This window comes from Misgurnus anguillicaudatus, chromosome 6 (assembly GCF_027580225.2).
Source record: "Misgurnus anguillicaudatus chromosome 6, ASM2758022v2, whole genome shotgun sequence".
Taxonomy (NCBI): Eukaryota; Metazoa; Chordata; class Actinopteri; order Cypriniformes; family Cobitidae; genus Misgurnus; species Misgurnus anguillicaudatus.
This window is the reverse complement of record NC_073342.2, coordinates 10859404-10885534: the sequence shown is the minus strand read 5'-3', so window position 1 is coordinate 10885534 and position 26131 is coordinate 10859404. Positions and strand designations below refer to the sequence as shown.

Below are 26131 nucleotides of genomic sequence, written 5' to 3'. Positions count from 1 at the left end.
GAAATGATGGTGGTTTGTTGGAATTAAAACTCAATTGTGTTGGTAATTAGTTTTCTCTCTTTCTCTCTGCACTAAATGGCAGTGCAGTGGTTGGATAGTGCAGATTTAGGGGCAGTATTATTGTTGCTACCTACATCACAAAACAGGCGAAATCTGAATGATCTAATTTTTCACATGCTTTCAAAGAATGATTTATCAAAACTAAGTTACTGGGTTGTTCCTTCTCGCGTTTGATTAAAGCATTTGGTACTCAATTATAGCACTTAAATATAGAAAAAGTCAGATTTTAACTCTATGACCCTGTTAATAAAACATCAGAAAGCATATCAGATCTGACTGAGGTAATGATAAAAGAACAATACATTTTTTCAGATTTCTTTCAGCTATTTTGGGGTTAGAAAGAACCAGTGTGAAAGATACATCATGCAGATGCACTGGGACACATCTTCAGTTATGTATCCTGGGGTCATTGGGTGTTTTGGGTCTTTCAACATCAGACGACCCGACCGGAGTTAATCAGGCCCAGGCCTGTGTCACAGCAGCAGTTGCCCACAGTTTTTCCCTCTTAATCCAAAGCCAACGAAAGGGTTTCCCTGCAGCTTCCGTTGCGGATCTGATTGCCTTTCTTTTAGCTTCCCCTGTGATGCCTAAAGTTCTAAACACATTGCAGAGTGATCGTCCTGCCAATCATTTGCAGCCCACCTCCAGAGGCTCACAACGGGTTTGCCAACCCTGCCTCCTACACTCTTCGACTAGCTCCTGGTACATGGCATGCTTTCTCTCATTGGCCTCGTCCATGCGCTCTTCCCAAGGCACAGTGAGCTCCAACAAGATCAACTGCCTGGTGGAATCTGAGAATATAATCCTTGTGGATATTATTCTGGTTGGAATCTTTAGCTTTTTTCCAAGATCCACTTCCAGTTGCCAATCAGTGGCAGTAGTGAGAAGGCCAGACTTTGCTCTGGGTTGTGGAAGGGCGTTCTCCCCAGCTCTAAGAAACTTCTAAGAAACTGCTCCTTAGATTGTGGTGCCCTTTGATGGTGTTGACGGCTATGGCTATGCTCTCAACAACTGCCTTAAGCACCTGATCGTGGCGCCAGCGGTAACGCCCATCCTCGAGGGCTTTTGGACAGCTACTGAGGAGGTGCTCTAGGGATCCCCTTCCTGGACAGAGGGGACAGGAGGGTGTCTTAATTTTGCCCCAGATATGAAGGTTTGCTGGACTTGGTAGGACAGCGTAGACAGTTTAGATTAAGAACCTAATACGGTGGAAGTCTCCTTTCCAAATGTCGGGCCAGGTGATCTTACGTTGCCGAACATTTTCCCATTTTGTCCAAGCTCCTTGTTGTCCCATTCCCACCATCCTGCTGGCTCTAACTTCCTCCACACATGCCTGCCCTTCCTCCTGTACCAGATGTTGACGCTCTTTGCCTTGAGCATTGCCGACTCTTGTTACCGGGACGTAGCCAAAGCCTGCACGCCCTCTTGCTATGGGCCCCACCAGTGCCTTTTGTCTCAACCATGACTCAGCCACCTCCAGCGATTTTCCGGCACTCCATTTCCTGCCTGTTCGCACCTGTATTCCAGCTGCTGCCACCTTTGGATCCCTGGACTCTCTATACTGCCATGCTTCCCGTGTTCTTGCACCATTAACTCATCAGAAAGGCTGTTATTTGGGATTTGCAGGACATTGCTGGTGCCATACAAGGCAGCACTGCCCAGACTGTGAGGTAACCCAAGCCATCTACGCAGATAACTGCTGATCTTTCTCTCCAAGGGCTCAACAGTTGTTATAGGCACTTCATACATCAGCCAGAGTCACGTGATCCGGGGCAGGATAGAATGTTGTAATATAAATATAATAACCAAATATTTGTCATGAACATGAAGCAGGGTAATTGTCCACGGTTGTGTACAACAGGTCCCAGTTACACAGAATTAAGTATTATGGTGTAAACAACAACAAAAAAATGTGATGTCTGTGTATGTGGACATCCAGGTCTTAGGAGGTTAATGTCTACAATTATTTTTGAGAAAAAAATATGCTTATACAGGGGTCCATATTGTCTCGGTTATAGTAGCAAAATGTAAACTTTTCTGACATACCGTAAAAAAAATGTAAGGATTCTTATATTGTTTACAGGTAATGGTGCAGCCCCCCCAAACAAAGACCACAACAACAATTGGTATGCTTGTATGTTAAAATTTATGAAACTTGTTTAACCAGAAATAAAACGTCAAGATGGAGTCATAATTGTGGTAACATTTACCACCTAACCATCAGTCGATATGGTAGTGTGCAATGTTCAAATATATATTTTTTGTTTTTGTTAAACATTATAATTATAAAATGTTAAAATGTACTGCATGTAAGAAATACACAAAAAATATGAATATTCATGAAAAAAACATTTACAGAAATAATTCAGTTTAAATCAGTTTAATATTTACAGTGAGGCACAGACACAGATTTATATTTTCTGTTGATTGTGTTTGTGTGCGTGCGAATCAGATTTGAGTTGTAGATGTCAGTCAGGACGTTCAGAGCTCTTCTGAATGATGGAGATCCCATCCATATCCAACTCCACTGAATGAACACTGAATGAACCAATGCCCTGTGAAAACACAACTTTGCTTTAAATACATTTTACTTATGTTTGACATTTTCAAAGCTGATTTTCCACACTTGTTTTTCATATATAGTGCACTAATAAAACATTTTGTTCCCTCTTTTATAAAATATAAGGGGCTCAGATGCAAAGGCAGCTAAATGCCTGCTTTGTTAAAAATGAGATAATGATATTAACCGAATGCTGTATTATACGTTTATAAAATACTGTCAATTAGCTGTTTCAGTGACTCACCTGTATGTTACTGAGAACTTCTCTCACTCTTTTCTTCTGTTGAGGGTCACGTGTAAGTAAGAATAGAAATCCTCCTCCTCCTGCTCCTGCAAGACTCTGTCCTAAGATCAGAGGCTGAAGTTTATTCATCATCATCCTCACAGCTGCCGGCTCACAGCCTGGAGCCATCAGCTTCTTCTGCTGCCAGTATCTGTCCATACATAAACCCAGTCTGGAGAGAGACCCTGAAAGAAACACATTATAAGTTCTGTGAAAAAGATTTTTAATTGAATGTGTTTAAATAAAGTTTTTTAAACTGACCCTGTCTGCAGGCTTCAGCACACTCTTCTGCATTGATCACCAGCTGCTCTGTGTTATGGACGATGGAGGGTAATCGTGCGTACCAGCTGCGCACAACATCCTGCAAAAACACAATTAATGAATAAACCGCATCATGATGAACGTGTACATGAAGGATTGCATGCTCATACCTGCAGCAGATTTCGTGCTAAACGCGTCTTTCCAGTGTAAACCAGCAGGAGATGTTGCTGTAGGACAGATATGAAGTCTTGAGAGAGAGACAGCTGTTCAACTTCAACTCTCAGAGGTAACTGAGCTGCTGATCGAGCGACCTTCACTCCTCCAAACAAACCACCAACCTGATCCTGCCATCCACCACCTACAACACAAAACAAATTCAAGGTGAACTTCTTGCACCATGAGTTCAGCATCTCATCATCATCATAGCATCTCATACCAGTGGTAAGTATCTGCTCCAGGTAAAGAACATCATGAATGAGAGACGTTGTGTCGTAGCTTCGCCCTGTACTTCTGTACACTGCAGCAAGAGCTGCACCTGCCAGGATACTGCTGGTGCCTACAAACACAACGAACTTTACATATTTAGTATTTTATATGCAACTCTGGAGGGATGGATCAGGACATTACCCAGTTAATTTCCACACAACCTGAATTTACTGACAGAGACCAGAACCATGTGGTAGTGTAGACCAGCTGTGCAGCTCCAGTCCTCCACCCCAGCGCTTCAACAGCTGATCTTTCAGGGAAAGAGGAGACAATAAACACACCAGATCACTGCATACACAAACTGCTTTCAGGAGAGCACCTAAAACACAAACACAACTTTACTGAAACACACATGAGAACATGATCCAAAAAAATACAAAATGGAGTTGCATGTGTTATGGTGGCAATAAATAGTCAACAAATCCAACAGGAGGAATGTAGGCTACAATACAATATGTGATACCTGGTGCATGTGGTTGACAATAATCCTCCAGGTCTGTAAGATCCTCACAGATTGTTTCTGTTGAAATACTGCAGTCGGGTTCTCCGCTGGTGCTGACCAACAGCAGATGAGGTTCAGGAATTCGTTGAACTTTGGCACCAATCGGCCGTTTGCCATCCACCTTAATGGCCACATTAACCACCACTCCACCATGTTCAAACGCAATAGGAGGAGTGTCACTCCAACCACCTGGTAAAATATTCAAACACATTTACAGCTCAGAGTATTCAAGAAATGAAAGCGTCAGCGTAAGTTCTACCAGGAAGACTCTAATACCACGTCATTCATTCATAAAATCGGCTTACCAATCACAGCTCAATGCCGACTATTTAAACGCTGAACTAACACTCTCTCCTGCTGCCCGTAGGTGTCGTAGCTGAAGTTCACCTCCATCCTCCCCACCACCACCAGGTTGTTCCCTGTTCTTTTGTCCGGGGGTAGGCTCCGCCCCTGCCTTCAACATCAGGCAGGATCTGCCGGACTACAACTAGACCCGGACGAAAGGCGGGGCATATGCCAAAAGAATCTTACGAGACTCAAGCATCTCTTTTATTTTGAGACTGATTCGAATTTCTGTCTTTTAATTCAACATGGAATAAATGTCATTCAAACGTTCACTTGCCTTCTGAGTCTTTATGGTAGAACCAGTAAATCTAAACTAAAGTCTTGTGACTATTATGGATCTATAAACAACTTATTGCATATAACAGATATAAGCAGTTCATATTTATTCTTCAGGTAAAATAGACCAAAAATATGACTAAAATTAGTATCTCTCTTAAATCACACTAATAAAACATTATAACCACCTGCCTAATATCCTCTAGGACATCCTTCAGCCCACAAAACATCAGCCATGTGGCGATGCATTGATTTGATGAGGTGGCAATAGGTCTCCTTGAGTATCTGCTACCATTATGGCCTACAGTTTCCATACATTGCGGGTTGTGGTGATGTAGTGCAAACCTGCTTTTCCAAGTCGAACCACAAATGTTCAATTTGGTTCATGTTAGGTGAATTAGAAGGCCAGAAATTCACTATCATGCTACTCAAACCACTCCTTGACAATTCTGGCAGTGTGGCATGCCGCATTATCATGTTGGTAATGGCCATCACTGGCAGGGAAGACAGTTGCCATGAATGGGTGCACTTGGTTCGCAACGATGTTCAGATACCTGACAGCTGTCAGGAAAGGTGCAATTTGGATATTGGGACCAAACACTCTACTGCAGGGGTCTTCAACGTTTTTTGGGTCGCGGACCCCTTAGATGAAAGAGGCATGGAGCAGGGACCCCCTAATACTAAATGTGTAAAATTATTAGATATTTAAGTAAGCAGTAAGGTACGAGAGGCTGCCTTTTCGTATTAGGCACAACGCAAAGTGGAGTAAAGTACAACTGATGACCAATCAGAATCAAGGAGGGGAGCTGTTTTATATATAGAAACAAACCATATTGTCACACAGCCATGATACTATATTAACATGCATCATTTTTTTTGTTAAAGTAGAGTTTGTTTTTATATTAATATAATAATACTAAAAATACAAATAAAATAATATTATTTTAAGGTATTTGCAGTGTAATATATTTTCATTTTACTGTGAATTAGACAAGGGCTTTCAGTTTATAAAGATGACTGATCATGGTGAATGGCACAAAGACTCTATTCTGGTTGGGATAGACGTTGTGCTACTTTATAATTTTGAGGTCTGTTGCTTTTTTCGTGTATCGTCATTGTCACGAGTTTGAGTAACGCAGGTTTATTTTCTGCATAGCTTCATATCAGACTCAGGAGAACAACATGCAACGAGTCCGCGCGCATCTCTTTGGGGAAACTTTTTGAGAGGCAGATTTCAACCTGACTATAAATCTTGCACAAAGCACCATCACGGCGCGCGTTTCATTCATTTTTAAATGCGAGCGATAGTTTTGTCACGGTTTAAAATGCAGACGCGGTGTGGTGTAATTTGCCTGTTGAATTAGCGCTTTAAAACTGAACCACGTGAAACAGCTGTCCAAGTTCAACATGTCGCACTGATTCTAAAATGACATTCTGAAAGAAAGACACACATACGATTTACCTGTTTTATGATTACTTTTCTGTCACTACTGCTGCTTCCTGAGTGGACATTTATAATCTTTAGATATTTTGGTCCGCTGGCTAAACTGAACGCGCGCCTTCAAACCTATGCGGCCACGCACGTGCACAACTTAAAGGGGACATGTAATGTTTTGTACATGTATTTTACATTTTTTACCAAAAAATTGCTTGTAGTTAAACATCATTTGGCGGACCCCCTGCAGTTCCGTCACGGACCCCCTGGGGGCCGCGGACCCCCGGTTGAAGACCCATGCTCTACTGACCAAAAGCTGGTTTTTGGGTGGGATATATGGTGCTCTATGAACGACATCTGTCCCATTGTTTGGCTGCCAAGTGTGCTTTTTGCTTAGTTGGTAAAGCTTGAATCTGTATCTAAGTCACTTAAAAGTGTCTGTCAAATGCATTAATGTACAAAACGTAAATCATAATTTAACAAAGCTGTGACATAAACTAAAGGCTACGGGCTATTAAGAAATGACAAGATTTTCCCAACCAAGCTTACTGTTTCAATGAGAAACACACCAACACAGGAAAGAAAGTTTAAATCTAGTTTCCTGGTATGAACTTGAAATGCAGCATATTTGTTTTTCTCACCTGACAGATCCAGTCGAGCAGGACACTCCACTTCCTGCCATTCACCCATGGGTGGCATCACACCTTGGCCAATGAACACAAACTTGCGCGCTGACATCACCGCCTTCCGCAGAAGTATCTGCCCCGCCCCCTCATAATGCCTCGCAGCTCGTACCAAAAAATCTGGCCTTTACACAGCAACAACAATCACTTCAAAAATCACAACAATAACAGCAAAACTATTTCATTCTCAATCTTAAATCTTTCGGTTCTGACCTGCTGATCCAACACTTTCTTTGCTTAACCAATTCCTGAACACCTGCAGGTACGTTTGCATCTTCTAGGAGCTTAAAGGCAGTTGACAATAAAGGTTTGCAGCCAGGCCACTGCGCAAACCCCCTTTACCCTCTCCTCCCAGACACCCGAGAACGTCTGCGATGCAGGGGAGACAACGTGCAGCTATGCCCAGACAGATCACCACTGCTGCCTGCAGCCACTGAAAAAAAAAACAAAGCATATACAGATTATGTCGTCAGAAGTCAACACACTGTAAATATGAATCATGACTGGTATAAATATATGAACCCCTCCTCTAACCTGAGTCCAGTGTGTGCAGTAGCTCCTCCTGTTGTCCAGCCAGAGCTGCTGCTCTGAAGAATGGCAGTAAACTGAGATCAGTGTGACCCTGTAAAGTGTACACGGCTCTCCTTCGACCCACATTGAAGAACAGCTCTTCTCTCCAGCTTAACTCCACCTGCTGGTCAGTGAGGATCAGGATATCTCTGAGCGAGAGTCTCCAGGCTTCTCTCCAGGTTTTTAGCTGCCCAGGACCTCCCAACAGCCAACTGAGACCTTCCAGTTTGATGGGTCTTGAATGAGGCATGAACACTGGGAACAATCAGGTGTCCAGCAGGCAGCAGGACTTTGTCTTTTCAGGTCCCCACAGATCCAGAGGCCTGAAACACACACACATTTATATACACTTTATGATGTGTACATCCATGGCCGGACCTCATGAGCAAATCAGACCACACTACATGAGACCTTCTGGTACAGTAGAAAGATACATATCCAGACTTTGATTCTTACTGTATTCCAGTTCGACTGTAAAGCTCCCTCCATTTGTGATTGAGGAATGAAGCAGTGACATCATCAGTTTCAGCCTGTGTGGATATAAATCAGGATCACTTTTCATTTACCCCCAATTTTTTTCATAACAAGCACATTATCTGCTATAGAGGAACTGTCTCTAGACTCACCCTGTAAACTGTCATAAGCTCCAAAAACGGTGTACACGTTTAACTTTAACTCTCCAAGCATCCCTCTGATGCAGGGGCGAAAATTTCATCTAAATGTTGGGGGGGGACAATAAACATAAAATTTTTCAAGAAAATGTTTTGAAGGGGACACCAATAATACAGGCAAAATTGTACTTGCAAAGAAATGTGTACAGATAGAACGTTTCTCTATCTCTATAAACGGACGCAAACGTAATTTTAATACACATGAATGCAGAGGTGGAAAGAGTAATAAAATATTCCACTTAAGTAAAAGTAAAGTTACTTTAATAATATTCCACTTAAGTAAAAGTAAAGTTACTTTAATAATATTTTACTTAAGTAAAAGTAAAGTTACTGGTCTAAAAATACTCATGTAAAAGTAAAAAGTAAGTCATTTTAATTTTACTCAGAGTAAAAAGTTACTTTTTACAGCGGGGAGAGGTTTCTAGTATAGTTCAAAAAGGACAAGGAAATATAAATCTCAAGCTAGTTGTTTTTTATTGTAGGAACATCTTTACAATTAAAGTACAATAACAAAAAGTTAATAAAATAAAAAGCTTTTTTATAACCAAGAAACAGTTATGGAATTATTTAATGATTTTTACAGGTGAGTTATGCACTTTTGAAGCAAAAATAATATGATTCAGCAGCTAAATACAATCACTATAAGGTTGTAATTGATGTATTGCTGGTAACATACATTATTTTATTAAACTATATACCTAGTTTAAATGAGCATATCATGAGATGAGTGCCATAATACTTTTATCCTGCACACGTTTATTGTATTCTAGCTTTTCTGATCTGTGTACCCGGTGTCTCTCTCTCTGCAATGTCTAATGACCTGTGCCTTCCCTAGGACGTTCTTAAGTTATGTTTGACTTGACACGAAGCTGCTAGACCTCGAAGGTTAATGCGCATGTATTAAAAACACGTCGTGGAAATTAGCGGTAAAAACCCGGTCGGCAATTCAAGAGCCTGAATGAAACAATCGCTTCGCGTCAATGGCCAGGGGTTTCTTTCATAAGAAATGAATTGAGGGTCTGCATTAGCGCGCGCCTGTTTCGTCCCTCTCCATGGCTCTTTTTGCGCGTTCCCCCGCCCATCAATCAATCATCCGTGGCGCTTCTTTATCACCTTGCTTTTTTGTTTTATTTTTTACTCAGTAACGGATATGATTTAAAATGTAGCGAAGTAGCCTACAATACTTTAAACAAAACATACTTAAGTAAAAGTAAAAGTACAGATTTTAAAAACTACTCAAAACCCAATTACAGCAACGTGAGTAAATGTAATTTGTTACTTTCAGCTCTGCGCCTCACCTCTGCATGAATGCATAAAAATGTTTTCTCTTTTATCTGCTTCTGTTCTCATAAAACGAAATATGTTCATGTTTATATGTCCAGAACAGTTTTAGCTTAAACTGATAAGTGATGGGAAACGTTGGTTTGTAGGTATATAGTTGATTAAAGGGGCTGAATGTAACTTATTACTTAAAAAAATCTTTAAGATAGAGTTTTCATTTGTATATTTATGAGGCAACCATAATGTAATAGAAAGAATGACACCTTGAGTGTCCTCCACGGTTGTCTCTATCAGCCTGTAGGCTCTTTTCTGTGTGGAGAAGTCGGGTCCGAATTGGCGCGAAATTCAAAATGTGACGTCATGCGCGTGCTCGTCTACCTGGGCGTTCCATATAGACATGTACGGCAGTCATTAGTAAACAGCGGCAATCGCTATGTTTCAAATGGACTCTGTAGACGGAAAGAAGCGACCAACTTCCAGCACAATCCAGACACTCACGGAAACTCCTCGTAAGTTTAAAAAAAAATCCTTATCTAGTGCGGCCAAAATAGTGCGTGACCGGCGTCGGGGAAAAGACAAGAGAAAACATCGGATTGGCATTTGATTCTTGGAGGGAGCTCTGGTCAGCGCTGGGTATGAAAACAGACCTTGCGCAGGTTTCCTTTTTACTGCAAAGGTAAGACATAGTTACAGGGCATCTGTAATATATTATGTTATTGTTTTTGTGATGTAATGCTAACGATAGCATTTATTTTGTGGTGTAATGCTAACGATAGCATTGATTTTGTGGTGTAATGCTAACGATAGCATGTAGCACAGGACCGTTTCAAAAGTTACTTTCTTATATGAATTATCTTTATTCAGAGCACGAGTGCATTAAGATTGTGAGTGTCGGGAGTGTGTTTTACAGTGTCGTGTTACAAAACTTTTAGAAGTAGACTTCTGTTGAAAATATAAAGTAGCACTGCAACATTTTGCTAAAATATGGTCTGTCAAACAATGACCTTACAGTACTGTAACTTTTCTTACATTTGTAAACATGCTGGTGAATCTCAATGAGCTGTCTGTGGTTGCTACGGCAACTCTGGTTGTTGTGGTCGTGCTCGTACGAGTGTGCCCACCAAGAACGAGCATGAGACTGGCTGCAGTTTCTATAACGGCCACTGGTGTCAGTAACGGTTAGAAATTACTCAACTTACGGAGAGCACCTTTAACGCGTCGGCTCCGTACACTTCTCAACCACCCGACTATGTGGCGCTGGCAGTGGACCAAACCACTGTGAGGCAAGGGAGGGGGGAATCAAAATGTTTACAACGTTTTTGTTGTTGCTCCATTTGCATTTGTATTGCTTTACTTCTTACACAACTATTTAAGGATTATAAATCATTAAATTATTTTCAATACACATATTTTAATGATATTTTAGGGGGGGACAACCCTCAGATTTCCGCCTATGCTCTGATGTCACTAGACAGAGGAAGACGCTGGATGCAGGGTGATGATAGCAGATCCAGACTTTTTTTCTTTGATCTTATTGTGCTCGTTTCATCACAGCACATTAATACAATTTGTACAGAATCCCAGCTAACACAAATACGTAACTGTTACGTAACGTCGACGTAATATGATGACCAAACTTACGTCGTGGCGACAAACCGAGTTACGTCGTGGCGACCGGAAAAGTGAAATTCCTGGATCCGTCGCTTGCACGTAACTTTGCAACGTAATCTGCCTGTCGTGGGCACGTCGTGACAACGTAATGGATTAAAAGTTTTATGTTAGTAACCAGTTAGTAATTTAAATCTTTTATTTAATATTCTTTGGGCGGACATCTGCAGTATAACTAATTTAACTTGTCCTTATTTGCCCATTACTAAAAGAGTTACCATAACATATGAATGACAGACTCAGAGCTTGAATACTTCATTTATTGAACATGAATATTACAAACATTTAAATAAACATATGTTAAAATAAAAATTTTAATGGATTCTCCATATAAGTTAAATTTAAAATGTCATTTCTGAATTGTGCAGGCGTAGTTTTGTCAGACGGAGAGAGAGCACGCGGTCCTCTTCATGTTCCGGTTGCCAGGGTAACGCTGCTCTAACCCTCACCAGTCCAAAACGCCAAACGTGTCCCACAAAACTTTAAAATAAAGACAATAAAATAAATAAAGGTTGAAAAATATCTACACGTTTTCATGAAAATCGATTTATTTGTTGTGAAGTTAGTATCTTACCTGATAAAACGAAATTTCCTGTCAGATGAACATTCCTGTCAGTGCAGCATAAAACGCGGTTTATACTGTCGGGCGAGATTCTGTGAGCCTTAATAAGTATGTTAACATGCTGTTTTCATAACTCTTAAGCAACTAAAATAAGTTATTGTGTATTTTAAACGGATCTGTTTCAGAGAAACAACACCGCGTCCTGTCAGCCACCGTTCTGCTGTGCACGCGCGGTCGCGCGCTCGGGGTGAGGTCAGCTGGGCGGGAGGCGCATGCTGTTTCATGTTTCCCATTTAAATGGCAGTTCGTGTGTATTTAATCTATTTTGACTTATTTAAGGGAAACTTTGAGACTGAAAAGTTTTAATACGCTAACCTAAATAGAAAACGATATTAATGTTTATATAATTGTAAAGGTAATGAAATTACCTCCCTGGGACGTAACAGTTACGTTCCCAGTAAGTTATGAAATTACCAAAATAGTACGAATTTATTACGTAACTGGGACGTACTTGGTTATCTTGCGACGTAAGGAGTCCGTATTGGTGACGTGGTGATTTGGTACTGTAATGGTAATGAAATTACCTCCCTAGGACGTAACAGTTACGTTGCCAGTAAGTTATGAAATTACCAAAATAGTACGAATTTATTACGTAACTGGGACGTACTTGGTTATCTTGCGACGTAAGGAGTCCGTATTGGCGACGTGGTGATTTGGTACTGTAATGGTAATGAAATTACCGCCCTAGGACGTAACAGTTACGTTGCCAGTAAGTTATGAAATTACCAAAATAGTACGAATTTAATACGTAACTGGGACGTACTTGGTTATCTTGCGACGTAAGGAGTCTGTACTGGCGACGTGGTGATTTGGTACTGTAATGGTAATGGAATTACCTCAGGACGTAACAGTTACGTTGCCAGCTGGTAAGTCATGAAATTACCAAAAATTACCAATAAATTACGTAACTAGTACGTCGTGTGTTAGCTGGGAATGACTGTGATTTTAAACCCTCCAATACACAACGACAAGACGGAGGTTTTATGTTTGCAAAACATAACACTGTTAAATTATTTTGGTCAAAGCTGTGAATGATAAGCACATGGCAGAATGTTGCTATGGTGTCAATCATCACATTTTCGGGAGTGAGTCTTGTTCCGTACAGACATGAAATGAAAATTTAGGGATTCACTCCCGCATTTGAATGTGGTTGTCACTCCCGAAAGTATGTTGTTGTTATATTTTTGTTCTTCTGTATACTGATTGTTACACACGTATGTTATACCTTAAGGATTTGCACAGCTGCAATATTTTGTTAATTGACATAGTATGTCAAGCTTTCAAAGAAGGGGGATGTAATATTTAAGTTGTTGAATACAGATTTGTAAATATTATGGGTTTTGTAGTTTCTGCATATGGGCACTAGGGGGCAGTGGGTGAATAAAATGTGATGCAGTGTATGCACACAGAATTAAAAAGTTCACCGCATGTGTTTAAACTGATCGAAGAGTCAAGTCATCTTCTCAAAAATAATACAGAAAACTTTTGTTTTAGTGTCATTGTAATTATTATCAGTACATTCAGAACATTTTTTAAATGTAAAATATTTCCTAAAGGTCAAAGCAGATGAACAAATATCACACTTCACCATCAGACAGGGGACCAGTAACATAACATGTTCATGACTTATTTTTTCTGCTTAAACTGAGGGCTATTTCATAAAACTCGCTTGGAAAAGCGAGGATTAAAGTTACAAACTCAACTTGAATTAACCTAACAAATGAGGCGAGGCTAAAGCGGTTTCAAAAAATGCAAATGAAGCTTACGCAATCCAACTAATGTGATCCAGATTTCCCTAGTCAAGATAATTGCGCGTGCACGCTATTCATGAGCAGCCCTAGAGGTCGAGCGTGGATCAAATCGATCGAAGTTAAAGAGAAAGCGGTAATTTTTGATAAAAATGTATGAAAATGTACTACTGACTGAAAATTATAATACTGCTGCAATAAACAAACCCATAAAATAGTTGGAAAGTCCTTAAGGATTAAATCCTTGCATGCAGAAACTACATTTAAATATATTGTCTTATTTTAAAGTGATCACATGAAAGCAGGAAACTCTGTTAGAAATGATGGCTGGCAATGAGGAGAGCACTGTCATCTATCAGCAGCACAGCTTTACCCCTGCAGATGAACTGTTCTTCAAAGAAAAAAATGGGGTCACTGAGAGCATGGTGGGTGAACAGCATATGCATTTCTGAATTTACAGTAGTACAAGAAATGATTGTGTAAAATCATATATGTTACACATATTCTTGACCAGTCATTATTACTTGACATGTTACTCAAAACATTTTTGATGGCAAATTATGTGTGCGTTATAGAGCCACAAGTCATCATGTTAAACCCTGAGAGTATGAGAGATTTTAAAACACTGGTTTATTATCACACTGTTAAAAAAATTAGCTGTAGTTATTGCAGCTGTTTGCCAGTAACTTATGTAGATTTAAAGGTTTATTATTTACTGGCAACAGTTTGTTCAAAGTTAAATCAACATTAAACATTAACAAGTCTATGATTTTACAGCATAAAACTATAAAATAACAGCCTCATGCAAAGCATTTTGTGAGCCAGAAATCCTCATGAACCTTTTTCTGTTGTTTCCTTCATATTTTGGTTCCCAGAATGCTTTGCATGAGGCTGTTATTTGATGGTTTTATTCTGTAAATAAAAAGACTTGTTAATGTTTAATGTTCATTTAACTTTGAACAAACTGTTCTACATAATTTTTTAACAGTGTAGTGTTAGGTGTTGATAGATAAACAGAGTTTTATGAATGGTTACAGGGTGAGGATCAGTTGAAGAAAAGCCTGAGGTATAAGCACATTATACTGTAAGTCTACAGTACAAGCCTTGTGAGGTGAAAAATTATTGTATGCAGGACACTAACAATCTTCTCTGTGATAAAAAAAGAATTGTAACTCATTACAACAAAATGCCAAGAGCATACCATCACATAATGAAGTAGTTTGTTTTAATCCGAATATGTGTATCAAATACTTTACCATTATGTTTATATGTTTTTCTATATGGATATAACCAGTTACTTTACCATTATGTTTTTGTGTTTTTCTATATGAATATAACCAGATATATGTATCACTGAGTTTACCAGTGTGTGTGTAGAAAATTACCAGATGGTAGGAACAAAGGACCTATACAGTCCTAGGAATGTGACCACCATGTGTTTCTGTATGATATAAACCATATGTTGCTTCATGTTACAAACCCATGGGAATAGGATTGCGTGCGAAGGCAGACTTAAATACTCTAGCACAGGGGAAAGTTTTTCAGTGAGTCTTGGAGATTGTGCAGGACTGCTCGGCTTTTGTTACTCTGGTTAATAAAAGTCTATCTTTTGAAAATGAAACCTACTGCTTGAGTATTTTATTCTTAAAGAACCCAAAAGGGAAAACCACAACAAATGGCGACGAGGATGGGATTGGAAAAGAGCACAACAATTGGCAACCCAGATTGGACATGAAAAGAGCACAGAACCAGAGACCACAGCAGGCTTCTCGATGGGCAATACAATCAGGTGGCCACCTAAAAAGAGGTAAGCGTTTTGCTTATTCAAAGATTGTATTGTTCACCTGAGATGGCTCGTGGTGGTAAGATCAAGCACAATTGCTCTTCCAAATTTAAGAATAAAAAGAAGAAATTAATGATTATTAGACTAAATTATAAGAATAAAGGGTTTCATTTTCAGAGGAAACATGTGCATGCACTCATCTGTTTTGTTACTAACAGGACTTGGTAGGAGTAGAACAGATGATTATTTTTATTTTTTGAAATGGCTTTGATGATCGAAGTAAATCAAAGGGAATTTTTATTTTAAGTGAAGAAAACGCGTAAGAGTTTATGCAGTGTTGGACAGGAAGTGGATCTGCATGTCTATTGTCTGTTGAGGAGGTGAATGACAATAGAGGTCTATTGTCTCTTGGGGACAATAGATGTCTATTTTCTGTTGGGGAGGTGAATGACAATAGAGGCCTATTGTCTGGTGAATGACAATAGAAGTCTGTGCCTGTGGTCGGAAGTGCAAGTCACAGAGGTCAATTTTGTGTGGTTGTAAGTGTATCAAAATTGACGGTATACTACCTTAAAGTGGTATATTTTATTGTTTTAATTAAGATCCACGTTGTGGAAGTGTAGTGGGTCCGTTGTTTTAGTTGTATAACCACGTTGAGGAGGTGTAGTGGTTGTGTTGTTTTAATTAGCATGGTACTTTAGGTAAAGTACAGTTTTATTTTGTTTAATTGTATTTGTTTCTGTGTGAGAGTGTGTGTCTTTAATAGCCTGAGTCTGTGAGAGCAAGTCTGAGATGAGGAAAGGTGGGGGCTGAGTGAGCAGTGGGTGTGTCTTTCTTCTGTGCCTCTGCAAAGGCCACAGAGAGGTGTTGTGTTACACTAGTGGAGTGAGAGATTGTTTAAAACTGTGGAATGGGAATACAGTTTGAAAGTAGATATAAGTGTATGAATATGATTACGATATGAATAAGAGACAGTTATAAATGCTGGGTACTAAAGATGATATTTGATAATATTGTGGAGTTATTGTAGCTAAAAGTATTGATTATTATAGTTACTAGAATCTGAATAATTCATTTAAATGATTGATTAAAATAAATAAGTGTGCTCAAAAGGAAAAGTATAGCTTGACCAAAAAAGGACAAAAGTGGATAATGGGATTTGACATTATTTGAAAGACATCTTGTATTAAAGATACACTGAATCTGATTAACTATTTGGGAAAATATATAAATTGGACAAATAAAAACAATAAGTTTGTGAAGTGGTTAGAATGAGAAATAATTATAAAATATAAGGCTTGTTATATTGCAAGAAAAGATCATGGCAGTCACATTAATGGAAAAATTAGGAATAAACAACTATTGTGTGGAGAATTGGAAGATAAGAAACTTAAATGTTCAAATGAGGAAACATCTGATGTGGCATTGTGTGAGAAAAATATAACTAAATAAAAATATAAACTAAAATAATGAAAAAGAAGAGTTAATTAACAGACAAAGAAATGCTTGAGGAGAGAGAGAGAGAGAGAGAGAGAGAGAGAGAAGGCGAAGAGTAAAAGGGAGGGGGTACTGATGATTACCAGATGTGATCCAATGCTCAAGGGAATTGTAGTTTTAAGGCAAAGTCTAGTAGAAAGACGAGATGAGGCTTTGAAAGAGGAAAAGCATATTAGGGAAAAAAAGTAAAGACCAAGTTATTAAAGGTGGAAATAAAGAGAAAAATTAAAAAGGACAGAAAAATTATTAAAAGGTGAATGACAAAGATAAATTATACAAAGATAAATTATCACAAAATGAAGAGGAGTCTTCATCTGATGATGGAAGGTGGTCACAAAATAAATTTTATTTTAAATCAAAAGGCAATATTTTGCATGGGTCAAGCTGAAACATTGAGGGGCTGATCATTCCTATCCTTTGACATTCAAGAAAGTGAAAAAAGCTGGCAAGAAAAAGACAATGGCAAAAAACTGTGTGCGACATATCAAAGTGTTGAAAGAGGAACAACTCATAAACTGAACCACTGAGGACACGTCCTTTATGAATAAGACTATGTTTGATCTCAAGCAGTGAAGGGGGGCACTGCACAATGTTCAGAGACATTACAAAAAAGACTGAATCCAGAAGGAGACCCACAAAGACAATAATGTTCTTGGAGACAAGAGAACAACTGGACTACACTTTGTCATCTATCACATCAGCCTTTGAGTGAAGGAGGAAAAGAGTGAAAGCAGCCGTCCAATGTTTGGTTTGTAATTATAGGGACACAAACAATCTTTATAAGAAAATCAGCTAGACAAATTTAAAGGCTGATAAAGAATTTATGATGTTAATAGGTGTGACTACCTTTTCTGAAATCAAACCAGACTCCTATAAATCTAATAAGAAGAGAGGTATGATGTAAAATTATGGTTTTAAAATGTGGTATACTACAGAGGAAGGAAAGGAAAATAAAATAGATTAAAAATAAATAAAGTAAAATAACACCATAGGATAAACAAAAAATAGCTGTGAGAATAGAAGAAAGAAATAACTAATTATTGTGACAAACTTAGCATTACTACAATTCAAGCAAATAAATCTAAATTGTACAATTTGAGAGCAATTAATGACATACAGTAATAGAAGATTAATGTTCCAAAAACCATACTTTGCTGATAAATGTTTCTCCATTTGATAAACATTTTTACGGTGTTTTTGATTTGCATAGGAAATAGATACTTGTTTGCATTTACTTATGAAGGAAAACAGGTTTAGAATTACTGAAACACTATTCCAACATGATGAAAGTTTGTCTGGTTGATTGCTGCTAAAATGTATATAGAGTGAGTTGTTGTCATTGAAGTAGGCTCACAAGAGAGCAGATGATTTTGCCAGCATAGGCAAATACATAACAGATGTGGAAGCTAAAAGGGCCTCAGAGTGTCAGGAGATCTTTTTGGATTGTATAGAAATGAAAAATCTCAGTCATGGGGCAAATAAGTGGAATGAAAATGTGAAAATTTGATTTGTAGTAAGAATGAAAAGTTGATTTGACTGATAAGAGTGAGGAAAATTTTGACTGTCATCTACAATCACAAGGGATGGTAGAAGAATGGTATAGAAAAGAAATTATCCTCCAAGCCATACTTAACAAAATGTGTGAAAATACTAAACTTAACTGGATTGATGCTTTACCTCTTGCATTAACAAGCATGTAAACTAACAACAGCACACCTTTAACACTGCATGAAATGTTCGCCGATCGACCTATGCGTATTGTAAAAACCATCTGGAATTAAGTGTTATATGAAGAAACTAATTGTCTATGTATTTGAGCTATTTGTGTACAGAAAATAAAAGTACGAGGAGGAGACAACATGCCTTGTTGTGAGAGATGATCTATCTTATCTGAGGGTCGAAAGGTCGAAGGGGCTGCAGGAGAATGCAGAAGGAGCAAACCTGCCAAAAGGGCCAAACACAGTCGAAGGGGGCTGCAGAGGGATGAGAGCAGCTCTATGCGGAAAGTCCAAGTGGGAGGAGCAACAAATGCATCATAGCTCGTAGGATGGCAGTTGGAGAGGAGGAAATTACACACATGATATGAAAGAAGACACATCAAAATCATATCAGATCAAATCAAAAGCAATTCAAGTATACCGACGGACGGATGAACAAAGTTTTAAGCATCGAGAGGAAAAGTGGAAAAGAGAAATTGTCAACAGAAATTGAAAAGAATGAAGCTGATTACTACAGAAGATTTGCATGGCCACAGTCAATCAAATTTCTCGGCAATGACTGTTGCCTTCAACGAGGCCCAGTAAAAGATCTGTAACAATATCAAAGGAACTTAATCTGAAAGAAAGACTGAAAACATTAAAACTACCCAGAGACATTGAACAGAGAACATAAGGTGGACATTTTATGGGAAACATCCCAAAGATAACAAATGATACAAATGGACAATATTTACAGTCAAAGAAATAGCTTTACAAAGTTGCTTTTTATGCTCTAAACTAAATCAGATTTTAATAAGGTAATAACATTTTCAAGTCCACATAAATATGATAGAGGTGATAAATTCAACAAGAATTCTTATGGATTAGAGAAAAAGTTAAGGTCAACCTGTCTGGATAAATATTAAGGTCTTTTTGGGAAATTCTAAGTTGAAAGATATAGTTTGTTGGCCACAATTTGGTACTTTTTGTCAAAGTTAGTATGTTAACAAAAACATTAACATAGAAAAAGGAAAGATAGAGATTTCAGAATGATACAGTACAAGAAAATGTAAGCCTTAGACTTAGAAAAATTCAATAGGAAATGCTTTATAACAGAAATTTTGAATAAATCAACTACAAAAACTCTAGATACAAAAAGCAGAAAAATGCTGGAAGTGCTTCTCGGGTGTAAAAAAGTGTGTAAGTACCTCCGGTGCTCTTCAGTGAAGGGATCCACATATATTTTAAAATAGGGTCTGAGGCACTCAGGAGGATAAAGATTAAAAAGCCTTTATTAATACATGGCTAAGTAGAATAAAAACATGCCTACGCGTTTCAGCCAACAAGGCTTTCGTCAGGGCTTGAAGTGTTTGACAAACACTTCAAGCCCTGACGAAAGCCTTGTTGGCTGAAACGCGTAGGCATGTTTTTATTCTACTTAGCCATGTATTAATAAAGGCTTTTTAATCTTTATCCTCCTGAGTGCCTCAGACCCTATTTTAAAATACAAAAACTCTAGATCTATTATGAAGACATCGAAGAGGCTAGCGTAAGATGTACAAGTGAGAAGAGAAATAGTATTAGAAGAAGACTATAATCAAATCATAGCAACATATACAATGAAGATATTTGAAGACCAAATAATATCGTTTGGAGAATTATTTTGGATTTGTAGAAAAAGAAAATGTCGTTATCATTAGGATAGAGAGAAAAAGTATTTAAATATGAGGGAGACATGTATATCACTACAATAGAAGGGAATTTAGAATACTCATTAAAGGATAACAGAACAATTAATCATAAAATTGTATGTAGATTCTGTCGATCAACCAAATGGGTGCCAAATTAGATAAAGGTATGGGATTAAGCTAAATAAGGAATTTAATAAAGTTTGTCAGAATAAAAATACAAAATAAATAAACTATGTAAAGTACTACAATCAAAAGTAGATTATTAAGGTTACCAATAAGGCATTAATTTATCTTAGGATAACAACTAGATGCAGCCAGTAGAAATACATGACAACATATACTGAATCAATTTTAGTTAGAGGTTTGCGGGTAAATAAGTTGTAGGTGTCTTTTTAGAAAACCAAATGGAAGTTAAAATATCAGGATGATGGAGAAATTAACTTGAAATTAACAAGAATGTTATTAGGTCTTACGTTACAAAACAATATTGAATTTACAACTGGGAGATGGGTATTCAAGTACTTCTGATGATGATGATGATGATGAAGAGGAGGACTAAGATGTACATGTATTGAAACAAATATTTCTTATTTGTCATGCTTTACTTTTGTTTTTATTTTTAATAATTTTTGTTTTATTTGCTTTTTGGGTTTCTTTGCTTTATTTTGTTTACTTTTAACTTTACAATATATTCTACATAACTGGGACAACCAACAGCAGGTACAGAACCAATTACACACACAATTTTTAAACTGTTAATAAAGAGGGACTTAAAGTTCTTTTTCTTTTACATTCAAAGACAAAACAAGAATGGAAAGATGTTTGCTCTTATTGTCCATAGTTCGAAGTGCAGTGGCATAATTTGGTAATTGGTAATGTACAGTGGCTTTCTTTAGTCACAATATATAGTAATAATTGAGACACTGAGTTATGAAACGGCACTCCGGATTAAAATAAATAAACAGGAAAACTGAGGCTAAGGAAGCCTCAGAGCGGGGAATGAAGTAGTTTGTTTTAACCCGAATATGTGTATCAAATACTTTACCATTATGTTTATATGTTTTTCTATATGGATATAACCAGTTACTTTACCATTATGTTTTTATGTTTTTCTATATGAATATAACCAGATATATGTATCACTGAATTTACCAGTGGGTGTGTAGAAAATTACCAGAGGATAGGAACAAAGGACCTATACAGTCCTAGGAATGTGACCACCATGTGTTTCTGTATGATATAAACCATATGTTGCTTCATGTTACAAACCCATGGGAATAGGATTGCGTGCGAAGGCAGACTTAAATACTCTAGCACAGGGGAATGTTTTTCAGTGAGTCTTGGAGATTGTGCAGGACTACTCGGCTTTTGTTACTCTGGTTAATAAAAGTCTATCTTTTGAAAATGAAACCTACTGCTTGAGTATTTTATTCTTAAAGAACCCAAAAGGGAAAACCACAACAATAATTATATTGTATTCTTTCAGCCATGCAGACACCATAATTTTTAATTTCAAGAAAAATGTAACAACTAGAGAAAGACACAAATAGTGTAGATCTTTAAAATAATGTGCATTTTTATGCACACCAAGCATAAAAAAATTAAATGACTGTACTTGACTTTTGTGTGTTGTATATTTAAATAAAATTTCCTCTTTGTGTGACAGACAATCTGAATAAAAAAAAAAATTATCATCAATACGTTGCAATTATATGAATTTAGATACATCTTAAATTTGTTAATAAACTATTATCCTTATATTGAGGTAGTTAAGATTATCATTTATATTCAACAGTTGATAGGCCTATAACATACCATATAATGAAACACATGTCTATATTTTATTAATTATTATTGTAACAAAATTGATCAAATGTAATATATAAGTTGATTTTCTTTAATTGTTAGATTAATAGTGGTTAATAAAGTCAAATAAAATGTCAAAGAGTCAGCTGTAATATCATTGCATTTACATTTCAGTGTTAGTGGAAGTCTAGTTAAGCAACAACTGAGGCTTAGCCTGACAGTTAGCCTGCTCCGGACCAGGCTAGTTTCCAAGCATAAGTTTCCATAGTAACCGGGGTTGAACTAGTTCAAGTTTGTTTTATGAAACGAAATCCACCGGCAATAAGCCAGACTTAACAAAATAAGCCTGGCTTATTCTGTAATCTAGTTTTATGAAATAGCCCTCTGGTTAAATTTCATGTCAATAGCACTTTTGGAAATATATTTACTGAGAAAATGGCAACGTGTTCAATACTTTTTTCATCTGCCGTATATAGACCATATACCTGTATGTCATGCTCAGACAGCACAGCCATGAACTAATCAATTTATATTGCACACAAGCATGGCAAGAGATTTGGGAAGGTCTACTCTGATTGCTCATCACGAGGACAAATATTATGCTTAATTTTCACATTTAAATGTATAGACATTACTTTGGTTTGGACAGAGCAGAAGAGTGTTTTTTTATTTTTCTGATCTAAAAAAAAAAACTAAAAATGAACTCTTAAGATTTAATGATGCTGTAAAAAAGGACAAAGTACAGCTTGGCTTGTAATAAGAGATCTGAAGTTTGTTCCTCTTGATGTTCAGGCTTTGATAACCCAACTATGTACCAATAACACTACCAATGACCTCTACAAAATGCATAAATATTAAAAGTAAACTGGAGTCCTGATCACTTTATTTTCTCATATTTACAGCAAAGCAATGATCCAATAAACAAAGACAAATGTTGCAAATGTGGCGTTACAGATATGGACAAGTAAATAAACATTGTAGTTAATTTCATTTATGCTACTTGTAATTTTAACATCTTATTGTTAATCATGTATTTTAAAATCAAATCTTAAAATACTACCAATTGTGAGATTAGGTCTGATTGTTTGTGTAACATTAAACAGGATTTTTTAAATAAAAAATTATACATTTTAAGAAATAACATTTCTTTATCACGTAGGAAAGGCACAAAAAACGACACTCGTTTGATTCATGTTTTTGTGGATTTTAGGGACATTAATCAAGATCTCATTTAAATTTACAAAAACTACACCAAACTAATGCTTCTACAAAGGATCAAAACTGCATTATTTTTAACCATGAATTGAGAAAAGGTTTCCTTCCTTCATTCTTAGTTCATTCAATAACCATTATGTTAATAAACTAACCAAAATGACTCATTCACAAGACAATTACTTTAATTACTTTACACTCTTAAATATAAAGGTACTTCATTAATGCCATAGAAAATAATCATTAACATCTGAAGAATCTTTCTGTTCTCTTTATGATGAGAAAAGGTTCAGATTATAAAATGGCAGAGAAGTAAAAACTTAAAATAATAATAGGTTGAATTGACTTGAAAAACCAAGTTGTTTTAACTTTTTGTTGCATTGTTTTACAGTGTAGTTGATAATAACATTGCCTTAGCTTAGAATGAACAGAACACCTAATTAAATAATGTTAAACTCTATCACAGATTTACAAACACAGTATCACTTCTCATTACCCGGGGCCTCATTTATAAAATGCTTCACAGAAACCATCCTAAATTTGACCACACCATAATTTTTCAAAAATGGGTACGTGTGATTCATAGAACGACGAGCGTATGCACAGAAAACACACGTAAACCTTTCTTTTAAATGTAAAATCTATAAATCGCACATTATCTTGAGCTTGTGCGCGGGTAAGCAGTTTCAGATCTCCGACTTTAAACGATGCCCAATTAATGAAATCAACATATAAAATATCCAATAAAATAAAATTCAAATCCTTTTCAAGCAGCAAGAATGGCTCATATTTCCAAAAACTTACAGCAATCAGACAAGCAAAAGTGTTAATCACACAAGCAAAAGACAATCAAAAGTACTTTTCCACATCAAAAATTTTTTTTTTATAAATGTGAACGTTGCCATGGATTTTTGCGTATGTACACTCTACGATCAAATCTGTGAATAAACACGCTTGATAAATGAGGCCCCTGTTGTCTCATATATTAAAACACATTTTTAAAAAGCTTACATTTTTTCTGCTGTATATGTAATAAGTTAAAAACTTACTGTAGTTATGTTGTCTGTAGTGGTGGAGTTAGCAAATGCTTCTCTAAAGGTTTATTTTAGGTTTTATTTATATTAACTTTATAAAGTAATGATTTTGTAACTGAGACCAGAAATGAAATATCAATATCATATCAAAACTCAATAAAAATTATAAAGGTTATAAACATCTGCTCTACTGGGGTTCAGTGATGTTAGTTACCTGTATCAGTTTCCTTAATTTCCTAACCCCTTTTACACCGAGATTATGAAAAATACACAGAAAATGCACACAGGTTTTGTCCAGGATCATTTGATTTTTGGTTCATTCACACTGCCAATGATTTTCCAGAATCTCTGCGTGCATTCATACAGATACCGTAAAGATCCTGTAAAGACACGTGACGTATTATTTCCACAGCGTTTAAAGTTTGCTAATTATCTGTGATTCCTCTCTCTCAAAAAAATACACACGTGCATTTAAGTTTCTGAACAGATCATAATGAGTGCGTGATGCGCTGTCATGCTGGTGAATGATCTCAGCTTCAGCGTGGATAATGATAAGGTCCCTGATCTCTGCTTCAGTCCAGTTTGCCAACATTTCTCATTGTGAATGTTGAACTGCTTTTAAACTCAGTGTCAAAGAGCTGAATCATAACTTCTTGTTGAGATGACACCTGCGTCTTCACCACAGCACTCCTCTTGTGACATTGTTTCTGCATCTTGTTTACATAGAATGCTTTCCGAAAATGTTACAAGGTCCTCTTTACGGGTGGATTCCAGAACATTTACGGGACGTGTTTGTGTGCACACAGAAGTTTGTCTGCCAATTTTATGGAAATTTTTGGGACCAAAGTACTGTGTGAATTGGGTTGTAGATGAATGGAAAACTCTTTATTACAGAATTTATGTTAAGTCAGGGACAATTATTTTATAAATTTTAGGTGTTACTTCTTTTATGAAAACCAGCATTACAGATTCTTTTTTTCTCCTTATTTATTCTGTTTGCCTCTTCTTAAAAAACTCAAGATCCTGGCTGGGTTCTTTGTTGTTTTGGTTTCTGAATGTTCCTCAGACTCAGAAGTGGAGTGTGAAGATCCATCAGCAAAGTTGACAGGTTCGTCTATTGAGTTTGATGATGCAAAAACTGAACTGCGGTCTCCACTTGATCGAGATCTGAATGAACCAAAACCAGAACTTCCCAGAGAGACTTTATCAGACATCTCATCTCCTCTCACTGAAAATAATGATTAAAATAAGACATGAAAACGTTTTTCATATTTAGAGAAATTCTGTTTCAATCAACATAATAACTTATATTAGACAAGAGCGTCCTACGCCCGAGTCACACTGTCTGTGCTGTACAAGTTTTTATCATTATGTTTTGGTACATTAGGAGTAAGATTTTGGGTAAAAACCTTTTATGTTTTTTATGTTTGACTTTGGTATCAATGGTTCTGATAGACAGAGTACTGCAGGGAAATTCACACTGCACGACTTTGACTCAAAATTTTTACATTGCCATGAATCATTAATTGAAGATTGACATTCAGGTTAACAGAAATTTAAAGTTGATTCTGTATATTTACTGTTGAGTATGAAAGGGGTATAAAGTCATTCATTTTGATTAATGAGTCTGGCTGCATTAAACCCCTGTTATAACACATGTGTTTGACTACACTTCACAATAAATCTCCTTGTCACAGTGCTGTTTTGTGTTTGTGTTTTGACCTCTTATGTTGAAATCTGTGTTGTGCCCTTTGTTGCTGTTTTTCCTTGATGTTTTTCAGTTGTTCTGCCCTCTTGTTTGTTATCATGGACATTAATTGTTTCCACTCCCACATTCAATCAGTTGTCTACAGTAGGTTACTCGTTAGTTCATCAAAATAGCCTTTGTGTCTCAATTGTCCTATGTCAGCCATTAAATGTTTTCATGTCGTCTGGTTTAATAAACTACTGCATTTGGAGT

The 26131-nt window shown here is 37.1% G+C and overlaps 1 protein-coding gene and 1 pseudogene across 1 annotated transcript in view; both read right to left on the bottom strand.

The window, feature by feature from the left end:
- LOC141364288 (uncharacterized) overlaps positions 1–26131 on the bottom strand; it is a 157200-nt gene that overhangs the window by 75731 nt on the left and 55338 nt on the right. The gene's annotated exons all lie outside the window — the stretch shown is intronic.
- Positions 2183–8102, bottom strand: LOC129433061 (L-fucose kinase-like; annotated as a pseudogene).